The sequence below is a fragment of the Bubalus kerabau genome, chromosome 9, assembly GCF_029407905.1.
Source record: "Bubalus kerabau isolate K-KA32 ecotype Philippines breed swamp buffalo chromosome 9, PCC_UOA_SB_1v2, whole genome shotgun sequence".
Taxonomy (NCBI): Eukaryota; Metazoa; Chordata; class Mammalia; order Artiodactyla; family Bovidae; genus Bubalus; species Bubalus kerabau.
In genome coordinates, this window is record NC_073632.1 from 28,643,044 (window position 1) to 28,658,697 (window position 15,654).

Here is a 15,654-nt window from a genome sequence, read left to right on the forward strand (position 1 = left end):
GATCATGGCTCCAGCCTCTGCAGCCCCTGCCCTATTGTGGACCTCAGAGCAAGTGGGGCACACGTGAATTCTTGCTGACTGTTGTCAGAGTTCTGGGTTGCTTTTAAGGCACTGCTTGAGTACATGCCCACAGCTCTTCTGTTAATTCCAGTGTTTCTCTAAGGCCATGGGGGCTAATGTATAGATTCCAAGGCTGGGATGCCCAATCAGTGGCTCGAACCACTCACTCCCCAGGGTGGGTCTCTGCTCACATAATCTTTTTTTCCTCTGAGTCCCTTGCAGGGACACAAAATCTGATCTGATTGTTGATCTTCCCTTCCTATCCAATTACATGTGTATCTTTCTTACAATCTTCTTGCAAAGGAGTCTTTTTGCCCATTTCCAGTTAGCTTTCAGTGAAAATCGTGCCACATGTAGATGTATTTTTGATGTGTCCACTGGGGGAGGTAAGTTCTACGTCCTACTCTTGATCTACTCTTGATCTTGATCTACTTTCTTGATATATATTTTTGATAAAGCTCACTATTTCTTAGAAAATGTTACCATTTGATATACATTGGAGTTCTCAGCACATTACATGTTTCAACACTGTAATACTATCAGGGCTCCCCAAGTTTCTTTTCTCATTCTGCTCCCCACAATATCTTAACTTCTCAAGTATCTTCAATTATCAAGTATATATGGATAATGCACAGAATTTTATTTTCTGCTCAGTAATCTCTCCTAAGTTCTAGACTATAGCTTCTTAGTGGAAATCTTCACGTGGATGTCTTCCAGATACATTAAATGTGACTGTCCAAACCTCTTCTGTATTCCTCATTTCAGTGAATTAGGTATCATGTTTCACCCAGCCTTAAAACCAGGAACCTGAGGGCTAGTTTTGAGTTCTCCTTCTACCCACCTCCCATACTTAATTGATCATGGAGCCATGGCTGTAAAAATGTTATTTGTGGTGCTGTACTTGTTATAAAAATTCCATAGACATAAAGCATGTGTTATTTGTTATGCAATACACAAATAGGAAAATACATGATTGGGAGATAAACTGTAGCATGTGTATCAAATTTATTAGTACTAAAGTTGGGAAAAGCAGATAAAACTGTAATCCAGAGATAAAAGTGAATATACAGATTCATGTAGGAGCCAATGTCAATAGCATGTTGTGAGCTCAAGAACATGATCAATTTGGTCATATGTACAAGGCTCTTAATTTAATGAATAATATTTATAAAACCTTTTTTTTTAATTTTGTACTACATCCTAGGAAACTGCTTTTATTCTTATTATTTACTAAAAGTTTCTGGTAGGAATTAAAGCAGGTTACTGTATTTGGGGAAAGTTAGGTATAAAGATTTAATGCAATCAATCCAAACTAAAAGCATTATTTATATCAAGCCAAGCACTAGTCTGGGGCTTCCCTGGTAGCTCAGATGGTAATCTGTCTAGCTTTGCTGGTGACTCAGACAGTAAAGAATCTGCCCGCAATGTAGGAGACTCAGGTTTGAACCCTGGGTCGGGAGATCCCCTGGAGAAGGAAATGGCAACCCACTCCAGTATTCTTGTCTGGAGAATTCCATGGACAGAGGAGCCTGGCGGGCTACAGTCTGGGGTTGGAAAGAGTCAGACTGACTGAGCACTAAGCACAGGCACTAAGCACAAGCACTAAGCACAAGCACTACTTTATCTATGTAGTATTTTCAAGTGTCACTTGCTGAGTAATATACTCTTGATGAAAACATTAACTGTTTTCTTATTAAACAATTTTTAATAATATTTACAATTATTAAGAATTGAAAGTTTCAATTTACAGAAAGATAATTGGAATGTACTAAATAATAAAGTTTCAAAATATAAAGAGCAAAAGTCTACATAAATCCTAGAAAAATTTTGCAAATATCCATTAGAGTGAGAGATTTTAATACACATTTCACAATTATTGATAGTTGAAATAAAATTAACACAGTTTTAAAGAAGACCTGAGATTTGTAATTAAAAGCTTGATTTATTGGAAATTATATTTCTATTAAAATATCACTTACCAAAACTGATTCAAGAAGAAATAACAACATGGCACCTACAAATAAATGTAAAAAACATGTATATAGGAAAAAGTACAAAATGTTATTAAAAATCATTATGAATAGTGCCTTCATAGATAAGAAGATGCTGTATCCTAAAGGTGACATCATCTCTAAGTTGATTAATAAATTTAATGTCATTCCAATGGGATTTTGAGGACTCTGAGTTTATACAGATAAACTGAAAAGAAAAATTATAAGTTATAAAGCTAACTGAGGCCACGTGGCATTGACTCAGAAATAAGTAAGTACCAGTGGAATGAGACAGATATCAGAAACAGATTTAAATTTGACTCACAAAATTACCACCAGGAGCACTAGGGAGTGAATAGACCAGTGAGTACATATAGTTTATTTATTGTGAATCTTTAAAAAATAAATGAAATGGGCTACCTACTGCATAACCAACATCAAAATTGTTTGTTCATAAATGAAAAGCTTTAATGCTTATGTTAAAATGGAAAAATTTTTAAAGGGAGACAATTATATGAAACAGTATTTCATAAAAGAGCCAGCAGAAATGATCCATACACATATGAGAGATATTAAACTTCATTAGGAATCAGTCAGACTGTAAAGATCATTTTATTATACTAGTTGGGCAAAATGTAAGTCTGGTAATTTCCAAAATTGGATTAATAAAGACTCTTACACATTTCTGATGGGAGTATAATTTGGCATAGAAATTGATTGCATCTTGAAAACATGGATCTTTCAATAATCTATAGCAATTTCACTATGTTGTTGTTGTTCAGTCACCCAGTCATGTCCAACTCTTTGTGACCTCATGGACTGCAGCATGCCAAGCTTCCCTGTCACTTACCATCTGCCAAGGTTTGCTCAAGTTCATGTCCATTGCATTGGTGATGCCATTCAGCCATCTCATCCTCTGATGTCCTCTTCTCCTTCCACCCTCTATCTTTCCCAGCATCAACAACTTTTCCAATGAGTTGGCTACTCGCATCAGATGACCAAAATACTGGAATTTCAGCTTCAGCATCAGTCTTTCCAACAAGTATTCAGAGTTGATTTCCCTTAAGATTGACTGGTTTGATTGCCTTACTGTCCAGGGGACTTTTAAGAGTCTTCTTCAGTCTTCTTAGCACAGTTCTAAGGCATCAATTCTTTGGTATTCTGCCTTCTTTATGGCCCAGCTCTCACAACCATACATGACCACTGGGAAGACTATAGCTTTGACTATATGGACTTTTCTTGGCAGAGTAACGTCTGTGCTTTTTAGCACAGTAAGTTTGTTATAGCTTTCCTGCCAAGAAGCAATTGTCTTCTGATTTCATGGCTGCAGCCACCATCCACAGTGATTTTAGAGCCCAAAAAGAGGAAATCTGTTACTGCTTCCACCATTTCTGCTTCTATTTGCTGTGAAGTGATGATGGGACCAGATGCCATGATCTTAGATTTTTAATCTTTAGTTTTAAGCAAGCTCTTTCACTCTCCTCCTTCACCCCCTTCAAGAGGCTGTTTAGTTCCTCTTCACTTTCTGCCATTAGAGTGGTATCATCCACAAATCTGAGGTTGTTGATGTTTCTCCCACCTGTCTTGATTCCAGCTTGTAACTTATCCAGCCCAGCATTTCTCATGATGTGCTCAGCGTATAGGTTAAATAAACACCAGACAGCCCTGTCTTACTCCTTTCTCAATACTGAACCAATCAGTTGTTCCATGTCCAGTGCTAACTTTTGCTTCTTGACCCACATACAGGTTTCTCAGGAGACAGGAAAGATAGTTTGGTGTTATCTCTTTAAGAGCTTTCCACAGTTTGTTATGATCCACACAGTCGAAAGCTTTAGCATAGTCATTGAAACAGAGGTAGATGTTTTTCTGGAATTCTGTAGCATTCTCTATGATCCAGCAAATGTTGGCAATTTGATCTCTGGTTCCTCTGCCTTTTTTAAACCCAGCTGGGACATCTGGAAATTCTTGGTTCTCATAATGCTGATGCCTAGCATGCAAGATTTTAAGCATGACCTCACTAGCATGGGAGATGAGTGTAATTTTCTGATGGTTAACACATTCTTTAGCACTACCCTTCTTGGGAATTGGGATTGGGATTGACCATTTCCAGTCCTGTGGCCACTGCTGGGTATTCCAGGTTTTCTGACATATTGAGTGCAACACCTTGATGGCATCATCCTTTAGGGTTTTGAATAGTTCTACACGAATTCCATCGCATCTACTAGCTTTATTAACAGCAGTGCTTCCCAAGGCCCACTTGACTTCACTCTCCAGAACGTCTGGCTCTGGGTGGCTGACCACACCATCATGGTTATCTGGTTCATTAAGATCTTTTTTGTACAGTTCTTCTGTGTATCTTTCCATCTCTTTTTGATCTCTTCAGCGTCTACTAGGTCTCTACTGTTTCTGTCCTTTATTGTGTCCATCCTCCCTTGCTTTTCACTTCTCTTCTTTCTTCAGCTTGCAAAGCCCTCTCAGATAACCACTTTGCCTTCTTGCTTTTCTTTTTCTTTGGGGTGGTTTTGTTTGCTGCCTCTGGTACAATATTACAGACCTCTGTCCATCGTTCTTCAGGCACACTGTTAACTAGATCTAATCCCTTTAATCTATTTGTTACCTCTACTGCATATTCATAGGGGATTTGATTTAAGTTGTAGCTGGCTGGCCTAGTGGGTTTCTTGGTTTTCTTTAGTTTAAGCTTGAATTTTGCTATGAGAAGCTGATGATCTGAGTCACAGACAGCTCCACATCTTGTTTTTGCTAACTGTATACAGCTTCTCCAACTTCGGCTACAAAGAATGTAATCGATTGATTTGGATATTGACCATTTGGTGATGTCCGTGTGTAAAGTTGTCTCTTGTGTTGTTGAAAAAGAGTGTTTGCTATGACCAGTGCTTTCTCTTGGAAGAATTCAGTTAGCCTTTGCCCTACGTCATTTTGTTCTCCAAGGCCTGTTACTCCAGGTAGTTCTTGACTTCCTACTTTTGCATTCTAAGCCCAACTGATGAATAGAACATTTTGTGTGTGTGTGTGTGTGTGTGTGTGTTAGTTCTAGGAGGTCTTTTAGGTCTTCATAAAACTGATCAGATTCTTCAGCATTGGTGGTAGGGGCATAGACTTGAATTACTGTGATGTTGAATGGCTTGCTTTGGAAATGAACTGAGATCATTCTGTCATTTTTGAGGTTGCACCTCAGTAGTTCATTTCAGACTCTTTTGCTGACTGTGAGGGCTACTCCATTTCTTCTAAGAAATTCTTGCCCACAGTGGTAGATATAATGGTCATCTGAATTGAATCCGTCCATTCCCATCAATTTTAGTTCACTGATTCCTAAGAGGTCAATGTTTATTCTTATCATCTCCTGTTTGACCATGTCCAGTTTACCTTGATTTATGGACCTAAGATTCCAGGTTCCTATGCAAAACTGTTCTTTGCAGCATTGGATTTTACTTTCATCACCAGACACATCCACAGCTGAGGGTCGTTTCTGCTTTGGTCCAGTCACTTCATTCTTTCTGGGGCTATTAGTTCTTGTCCTCCACTCTTCCCCAGTAGCATATTAGACACCTTCAGACCCAGGGGACTCATCTTTCAGTGTCATATCTTTTTGTCCTTTATAAAGTTCATGAGGTTTTCATGGCAAGGATACTGGGGTGGTTAGCCATTCCCTCCTCCAGTGGATCATGTTTTGTCAGAACTCTCTGCTATGATCCGTCCATACTGGGTGGCCCTACATGGCATGGCTCATAGCTTCATAGAGTTACGCAAGCCCCTTCACCACAATAAGGCAGTGATCTGTGGAGGAGCAATTTCACTATACCGTGTGTATAAAATCTGAAAATAGCCCAGAATTTCCTCACAGAGAAATGGATAAATAAAATTGTGAATTTTTGAAGAATAAAATAGTATAGAATTTTGAAAGTAGACATAGGTTATAATAATGTTAAAACTCTTAAACAAAGGGGAGGAGATGAAGTCAGGAGAAAAGAAAGGAAATGAAAAGGACACATTCAAATAGCTGTTATCTCTTAAGAGGAAGCAAAAGGGATGAGATAGAGAATAAGCACATAGATTTTGTAAGTTTGATCGTATTCCAGTTCTTGGGTTGGGTGGTTGGGTTCATAGGTTTTCACTTTGTTGTGAACTTCATAGCTTTTACATGTATACTGAACACTTTCCTTTGTATAAATTGAATGCAATTATGCAATATAAACAATCTAAAAATAATGTAAAATGCATTTCACTTGCATATTTCTAATGCATCAAAATTATCAATGCACAATAGAACTTTCATACATATTTAATAAATCAAAGGATGAGAAATTAAAACACATTTTGAATATTCATAGTAGAAGAGAAAGACTTCAAAATGCCCATGAAAAGGAGGGCAAAACGTGTGGAACAATCAAGTATTTTGATATACAGCACAAAGCCCAAGTTAAATGTAAAAGAAAGTTTACGACTGAGAGGCATTTCTTAGACCACTGAATCCACTCAGCCAGATGTCATTTCACTTTCAGGTAAAAAGAACTATGCAGTTCTTTGTATTTATAGTCTTCAAATCTCCTTCTTAGAGCCAGAAGACCAAGGCCAAACAGAAATAAATATCATCAAAATCTAAGCGGTAGAATCTATTTGTAAAATACATAACAGGAAATTCAGTTCATAAAACAACACTTTTAGGCAGAGGTCATTAGAATTTTAAGATTATTGACAATTATCAAACACTCTTCCAAATTACTAAAGAGCTAACTTGCTTTTAGGTAGAGTGAAATTCTCCATACTGGAATATCAATTACCCCACTTTTATTTTAGATTGACAAAGGGAAATTAAAACTAATTACTGTATTTGTGTGGGTGCTACAATTTGTTGAAGGCTTGTAAAGGAATAATGTTAAACTGATAATTCAGAGAAAAAGCCTTTATCAAATGGATACATTTCTTTTGGGCAGTTTAGCAAATATGTGATTGTTTTACATGAAACTCTTGGCTAAACCAGAGAAAGAGCTATATTACAGTCTAAAAATACACTTCTCAAATGAATCACCTAACATGGCAAGATTTTTCTCATCACCACCAAGCAAGACTTCATTACATAATTTAGTGGTTTAGAATCCTTCTCCAGAGCCAGGCTACCTTGGTTCAAATCTTGGCTCTAGAACAACTACATGTATGCTTTTGGGAAAGTTTCTTAATTCTTCTGTGCCTTAGTCTCTTCATTTGAAAATGGGAAATAATATAGCACTTAATTCATAAAATCATTATTAGAATTGATGTCCACATGGTAGAAAACTCAATAAACAATTATTTCTTAAATATTTTCCTGGTATTATAGTAAATAAGATAATTTTATAATAAAGTAAGACCCTGATGCTGGGAAAGACCAAAGGCAGATGAAGAAGAGGGTGACAGAGGATGAGAGGACGGAACCACCAATTCAGTGGACATGAACTTGGGCAAACTCTGGGAGATGATGAGAGACAGGGAATCCTGGCATGCTGCAGTCCATGGGGTTGCAGACTTGGACATGAATTAGTGACCGAAAAACAACAAATTATAATAAAAAGAGATAATACTTAAAATAGCATCAATTATCCTTGAGTCTTTATTTATATTCCCAGATACAGTGCTTGGCATATGGTGGACACTTGAATAAACATATTTGGGGATGTTCCTCAATTTTTCAATGAAATCTTTTTTGACAACCTATTTACACTGACTGAAGAAAGAGAGCACTGAGGAATGGTTGGGGCTAGGCATAAGGCCAAAGTCACATAACACTCATCAAGAAGCTTCTGGAGCTTCCCCAGTGGCTTAGCCCTAAAGAATCTGCCTGTAGTGTAGGAGACTCAGGAGATGCAAGTTTGATCCCTGAGTCAGGAAGATCCTCTGGAGAAGAAAATAGCAACCCACGCCAGTATTCTTGCTTGGAAAATCCCATGGCCAGAGGAGCCTGGTAGGCTACAGTCCGTGGGGTCACAAAAAAGCTGGACACAACTGAGCATGTATACACAGACACCAGTCACTGTGCTGGGCTCAGTAAACACAAGTCCAGTTCTGGTGATGGTGTTGTAGACACAGGTGAGAAAACATAAGGATATTATTTAAGAGAATTTGCAATCATCAAGGTTTTATTTAAAAATAATTTTCCAGAAATTTTGAAAAATTTTAGTTCACTGACAGTAGGAAAGGAGTTGCACATTTTCTCCTCTATCATCTGCTCTCTGGGCTGGGAAACAAATTGCCTTTTTCCCAGATTTATTTGTGATATAGTCACGTAAGAGATGAGTCAAAAGGAAAACCCTTTCCTGCGGAGCTCTGCACAGCTGTCTCTAGAAGGGAGAACAGTTGCTTTCATTGCTAGCATTTAGAATTATTCTGGCCAACAATGTAATTCTTTTTATCTTTCCTTCCTTTTTTTTTTTTCTAATTAGAAGTTATTCTCAATTGCTAGCAGCAGAGACACTAATTTTATAGATCTTTAGAGTGTTAATGAAAAAATGACATCTAAGAAACTATTAAAAAGATTAATTTATGGAGGAAATCTTAGTGAGAATTTGCAGTTACATAAACTCAATTTTTCTTCCACTTAGCACTTTCTGTATAGAATGTGTGTAAAGTTAAACTTACATGGTATTAAAAGTGAGTATGTGTGTACCTGTCCACACTGTACGGCTATTCATGGTATTGACTTTAATGGTATGCTCGGCTGGATTAAATTTTAGTACAAAGTGAATTTAATACCTAGGATTGCTTATACTATTTCCTGAGGTTAAGCTAGTTCCTCTTAAAAAAAAAGTCTGGTCATGCAGATATTGAATTCAATGTTTGTTCACTTTTAATCGAGGTTTTATGACTGCTTGGTCTTTAAAAAGCTATTCCACATGAAAATAGCATCCCCTTCTCTCCCTTCCTCCTCTACAGCCACCAACCCAGGAAAAGAGGGATTTAAAATTGTTTCAAAATATTATGATACGGCACGGGCTGGCTTTCACATCTTACAAGTTGAAACAGGCCTTTGCTAACTTGCAGTAGGCCATGAAATAATTATGTTGTGTGCTAAATGGCACTTTTCAGTTTTCATTTGTGCTTCAACACTCAGTTTTCAGTAGATCATTTGGGGAAGATCAGCATATTCTTTGGAAATGAAAAACACACCCCAGGTCAGGGCAGCACTGCCTGATGGGAAAAGAATGCAGCCCACAAAAGTGGTCTTTGTGAGACGTGTCGACGAGCCGGGGTCTGTACCAGAACTGGCAGGCTCACAGCTTCCCCTAGTGACTGCCCCTGAAATACTAAACTCATCTGTGTTGGAAGGTGTAGATTCAAGGAAACAAGTAGGCTTTTAAGACACCTGCCCCCTCCTCCAGAACAAGGATTAATTTCACACATTTAGATGAACTCCTTCAGCAAAGGAGTTTGATGCTGTGCAATGGATTTGGATGAAGGACCATACAGCTTGTTGACTTCTTTTTTTAATGAGACTAGAACCCCTCAAGTTCAAAGTGATCATTGGAATCATAGGAACATTGACAACTTCTAGAAATGAACTGAGGACCCTGATCAGATTATTCTTTGTTGTGAGTCTTGGGCTGTTTTATCAAGAGAGACAGCTACCGCATTTCAGGCTTGGTATTCATTTCTTCAGGCCTGTTTTGAAAATGAGATACTTTGAAGTTCTATAACTTATATGAAAAATGACATTACTAGTATTTGAGAATATTTTTTCCTTGAAAAAAATCTTAGGGATTTACACCTTATTTAAGAACCACGTTGAATTCCTTTTCCACTTTTACCTCACACGACAGGCAGCCTGCCAAGGGCAGCAAGGAGCTGAATGATCTAAACTGTCACATATGATTTTAAATAAGGGTCAAATTCTTATTTCTAGTTCTTTCTTTTTGATTCCAATTCTTATGGCATCATTTAAATTCTTTTTGTCATTTTAAAGTATGTTTCTCTCAATTTATAATTACCACCCTTCCAACCACACTGGAATCTGCAGGAATATTCTGCATTAGATTTATGAGGCAACAAACATCTTTAGCACCTCATTCTTGAGGGAATTCAAAATATTTTAAGGCATTGAATTATTATGTCATTGCTGTACTGTGGGAAAGAGAAGTGATAATTAGCATTCTTATTTACAGAGGAGGAAAGAAGGAATGAATCTTTTCTATCACTTAGTGGTGAATTGGAGCTAATGGATATCACTCTGCTCTATAATTCCACAGAACAATTTGGCATTTTGTGAAAAAGATCTGTTATTTTCTTCTTTTCTCTCTTGTTTATCATTACATGTAGATTTTTCTTAGTTTCAAAAGGGTGCATGCATCCCAGTGTTCACGGCAGCCCTAATTAGCCAAGACATGGAAGCACCCTACACGTCTATTGACAAATGAATGGATAAAGAAAATGTGGTACATATATACAATGGAATATTATTCAGCCATAAAAAAGAGAAAATAATGTCATTTGCAGCAACATGCATAGACCTGAAGATTATCATACTAAGTGAAGTAAGCCAAATAGAGAAAGACAAATATCATATGATATCACTTGTATAAGGAATCTTAGTTGTTATTAAAATACATTGATATATTATTGACTCACTCTATTTTCTTTAAGTTTCTGTAATAATGATGTACTATATAGTCAGTATGTGTAAGGACTTTACATTTTGCAAGTACTCTCGAATCCATTGTGCTGCCACTTTTGCCCCTTACTATCCCCAGAGGTGGTGAATAATATCCAGTATCAGGGCACTTCTCTATGGCAGAAGGGAGACACAGAGTTCCAGAATTCTGATTTGAAAATCTCTCCCCTTTCCTCTCTTTACAGCTTCCTTTTGTGTTCAATAACAAAGTATTACTTCTGGGCAATTCCCTGGTGGTCCTGTGGGCAGGACTTTTCTACCTGGGGATGGATTCAATACTTAATGGAGATCTAGGATTCCCAAAGCCAAGCCAAAAAAAAAAAAAAGCACAGCCAAAAAAAAAGTGCTACAAAGTTTTATTTGTCATGTGTACATTTTCCCATCTTTAAGAATGTAGAGCCAGTTACTACCAGGTATCAGCTGGAAGGATATATAAAATGTCCTTACCCGGGGGACACATTTGCCTTCAAAGAACAAACTTTGTTACTCTTCTTAGCCAGAGACTATGGGGAAACAGTGGAAACAGTGTCAGACTTTATTTTTCTGGGCTCCAAAATCACTGCAGATGCTGACTACAGCCATGAAATTAAAAGACGCTTTACTCCTTGGAAGGAAAGTTATGACCAACCTAGATAGCATGTTCAAAAGCAGAGACATTACTTTGCCAACAAAGGTCCATCTAGTCAAGGCTATGGTTTTTCCAGTGGTCATGTATGGATGTGAGAGTTGGTGTTTGAAGAAGGCTGAGCACTGAAGGATTGATGCTTTTGAACTGTGGTGTTGGAGAAGACTCTTGAGAGTCCCTTGGACTGCAAGGAGATCCAACCAGTTCATTCTGAAGGAGATCAGCCCTGGGATTTCTTTGGAAGGAATGATGCTGAAGCTGAAACTCCAGTACTTTGGCCACCTCATGCGAAGAGTTGATTCATTGGAAAATACTGTGATGCTGGGAGGGATTGGGGGCAGGAGGAGAAGGGGACGACAGAGGATGAGATGGCCGGATGGCATCACTGACTCCATGGACGTGAGTCTGAGTGAACTCTGGGAGTTGGTGATGGACAGAGAAGCCTGGCGTGCTGCGATTCATGGGGTCGCAGAGTCGGACACAACTGAGCAACTCATCTGATCTGATCCAATTAATTATAAACAAGTATATTAACCCTTTTAAAGGGAATATATTTTCAGGTGGAATGAGTTAAATGGAGCTCATTTAAACGTGAACCTCATCTAATGACTTAAGGTCTAAAAACTTTAACAGTGATTTTTTTTTTTTAATACCTACTTATTGCTAGTACTAATGTTGTATGGCTTTAAATGAGTAGGTTATATTCTTTTTTTTCTCTGTGAATTTCTTCTCTTGTTTATGGCAATGAATGACATAATAGAATTATAGAAAAAGTAATAAATGAAAAATATTTCAACCACTCGTTCCACTGTTCTACTGTCCTAAACCTATTTCTATATTTCTAAACTACTATCTGTACACTATTGCTGTTGTTGTTTTTAGTACCTAAGTTCTATCTCACTCTTTTGTGAACCCATGGACTGTACCCCACTAAGCTCCTCTGTCCGTGGGATTTCCCAGGCAAGAATACTGGAGTGGATTGCCATTTCTTTCTCCAGGGGATCTTCCTGACCCAGGGATCAAACTTACATCTCCTGCATTGGTAGGTGGATTCTTTACCACTGAGCTACCTGGGAAGCCTCACAATGTACTGTATACTCCACAATTATATATATGCTTAAATTTTTAATAACTTTATTCATTGTATTTGTCATCCTATCATTGCCACTTATTATATAAGAAAGATTATTCTGGTTAATAGAAAATGGTTATATTTAAATTAATCTTCTGATGGTGTGTTCAGTCATTTATTTTTCACACAGTATTTTCCATTTATTGTTTGCTATACAGATACATTAAGAGCAAAACCTCAGTGATTTAGTAGCTGACAGTCCACTGTTGTTTCTACAGAATCGCACTCTGGTTACCTTCCTGTTTTATTTCAACTGGTTTGAGGATGAAAACGTACTGCTCATCTGTGAGAGGCCATAGGTGTGTGTAGCAGGTAGTGGGACCATATAATTTATTCTCCACACTTGGACTGCAAGGAGATCCAACCAGTCCATTCTGAAGGAGATCAGCCCTGAGATTTCTTTAGTAGGAATGATGCTAAAGCTGAAACTCCAGTACTTTGGCCACCTCATGTGAAGAGTTGACTCATTGGAAAAGCCTCTGATGCTGGGAGGGATTGGGGGCAGGAGGAGAAGGGGACGACAGAGGATGAGATGGCCGGATGGCATCACTAACTCAATGGACGTGATTCTGAGTGAACTCCGGGAGTTGGTGATGGACAGGGAGGCCTGGCGTGCTGCGATTCATGGGGTCTCAAAGAGTCGGACACGACTGAGTGACTGAACTGAACTGAACTGATACATTAAAATATTATTTTCTTGGAAGAACTGAGATCTATGGTCTCTCTTAATTTTAAAGAGGTCCATAATATTCTGTTCTTATAAAAACCGTTCTTGAAATCAAAGTTTCTAGAAATTCTCTGTCTACATTTATGGACTGCCACACCATCAGCATTCTTAGAGTGGAGGTACAGACCATTTGGTGAAGAATTTGCCAGGCTTGGTCTTATTGAATAGATATCAGCTTAAAGGAATGCAGAAAACAAAGTCTTGTGTAAGATTTTTCAATTCTCTTTTTTAAGATAACAATTAAAGCAAGAACGTAATAGGTGTAGACTTTCATCCATTCCTTGGTTTTCATAACAGAGATCCTAAGGTCTTTCTGTTCATTCACTGTTCAGTCAAGATCCCAGAGAATCTCATAGGATTAATCCACTTGCTTGGATACGGCTAAAAGGATAAGTGAATCCTGCAAGAGCTGACTTTTAAGGAAGACCTGTCTTTTTCAAATACCAAGGTACATTCCTAGGATGCATCACATGCAGAAAAATATTCTGAAAATGGTAGTTAGTTTTTTTCTTTAATAACATACAACCAGCACCATTTACACCATTTAAGATATCTGTTCCATTTCCTCCCAAATCTCCTCCTATGCTGGGGTGTCTCTAAAAGGAGCTGGCCCTTTCACAGGACAGAGGCTGGGAACCAGACATGCTGTATCTTCCTGGCAATGGTAGTGCATGAGCAGGAGAGGGCAATTTAAAACATTTTTTTTTTTTCCTGAAAGAGACTTCTGCATTTGTTAGAAAAGTAAGTGCAAAATGGGGCATAAACTTAGGGAGTGCAGAGTAACCGGTAGGAGGAAATTGAAGAAGAAGGAATGGAGATAGTCACAAAGCTCTGAAAAAAAAAAAAAGTAGAGAAAGTGAGCTCCAGAAAGTTTGAAATCGATTCAAAACAACGTAGAAGATTCAGCCTAAGACTACATGGATTTACTGTAAGCAATCCTAGGAATGGCTAAGAGCTACTTATTTAAGCCAGAATGTATGAGTATGACAAAATGGTTAAAAGAAGTGAAATTATTCTATGGGTTGAGGAATTCATATACTTTGTTTATATAATAAAGTATAAATCATCACCTTTTAAATACTAAATTAAAATTAGTAATTAATTACTAATTACTAAAAGTGGAATTTAGATATGACCTGACAGCTCTCCCTCATCAAAGTGTTGCTGGTTGCTTTTGATCAGTCTATAAAAATAACTGGAAGCCTCTTTCTTGACTTTCACAAACCATTATTCTCAGCCTACCAGTTTGGTTTGCCAAAGAGATTTTTAAGAATAACCCATGAAAACCAGTATGATCGAAGGTTTTGCTGCCACCAAGGAGCCCTGTAGGTTTCCATCCACAGCTCTGTAGGCCATATCTGTAACCCTCACTTGGTCACCATAAACAGCAGAGTCCAAAGGCAGCAATCGACCTATGTCTCTTGAACTCCTTAAATTGGTTTTTTGCCTTTCTGGCTCACTCTACCACAGTTTTGTTACAGTTTTGTTTCAATTTTCAGGGACACATAGTTCTCCAAAAGCTCTTTGGTAATCTGTGATAGTTTAGAGATTTCTCAATTCTGTTTTGTCATTCCAATATCTTCTTCTCTTTATCTTCCAGAAATTTCTCAAAAAATTCACTATTGATAGTACCACTACATTCTTTGCCTAATATTATTATTGACCTTGTTTTTGTATTTAAAAATGGTCTCTCCTTTCAAGCAACTTTCAGGTACAAAGTGATATCAAGTTGTGGACTTTACTGGCTAACGTGATTTGGACTTCCTAGGTGGCACAGTGGTAAAGAATCTACTTTACTACAAAAGCAAGAGAGGAAGATTTGATCCCTAGATCTGGAAGATCCCCTGGAGAAGAAAATGGAAACCTATTGTAATATTCTTGCCTGGAAAATTCCATGGACAGAGGAACCTGGCAGGCTACAGTCCATGGGGTCACGAAGAATTGGACACAATTGAGCATACACACACACACGCTCGTGCGTGTGACATGGAAATTCTAAAATGTGATACATTCTGATCCTTGATAGTTCAAAATATTTTTCCTGTAAAGTCATTTAGTTGTGGTGTCTTTTTTGAAGGAAATTTGACAATTTGTTCTAATACTTAACATTTTAATTGATTCTCAGTTTCCAATTCTCAAGGCAAACCATAATTTATATTCTTAATTTATAGCCTCCTAAAATATAGGAGAAGGCAATGGCACCCCACTCCAGTACTCTTGCCTGGAAAATCCCATGGATGGAGGAGCCTGGTAGGCTGCAGTCCATGAGGCCGCTAAGAATCGCACACGACTGAGCGACTTCACTTTCACTTTTTACTTTCATCCATTGGAGAAGGAAATAGCAACCCACTCCAGTGTTCTTGCTTGGAGAATCCCAGGGATGGGGGAGCCTGGTGGGCTGCCATCTATGGGGTCGCACAGAGTCGGACATGACTGAAGCGATATAGCAGCAACAGCAGCAGC

At 38.0% G+C, this 15,654-nt stretch overlaps 1 long non-coding RNA gene across 1 annotated transcript; it reads left to right on the forward strand.

Moving 5' to 3' along the window:
* Positions 1 to 335: 335 nt before the first annotated feature.
* LOC129659975 (uncharacterized) lies at positions 336 to 15,211 on the forward strand. Its single transcript, XR_008718269.1, has 3 exons — positions 336 to 446; positions 12,683 to 13,396; positions 14,960 to 15,211. It is a non-coding gene; the product is annotated as an uncharacterized LOC129659975 (long non-coding RNA).
* The last annotated feature ends 443 nt before the right edge of the window (positions 15,212 to 15,654 follow it).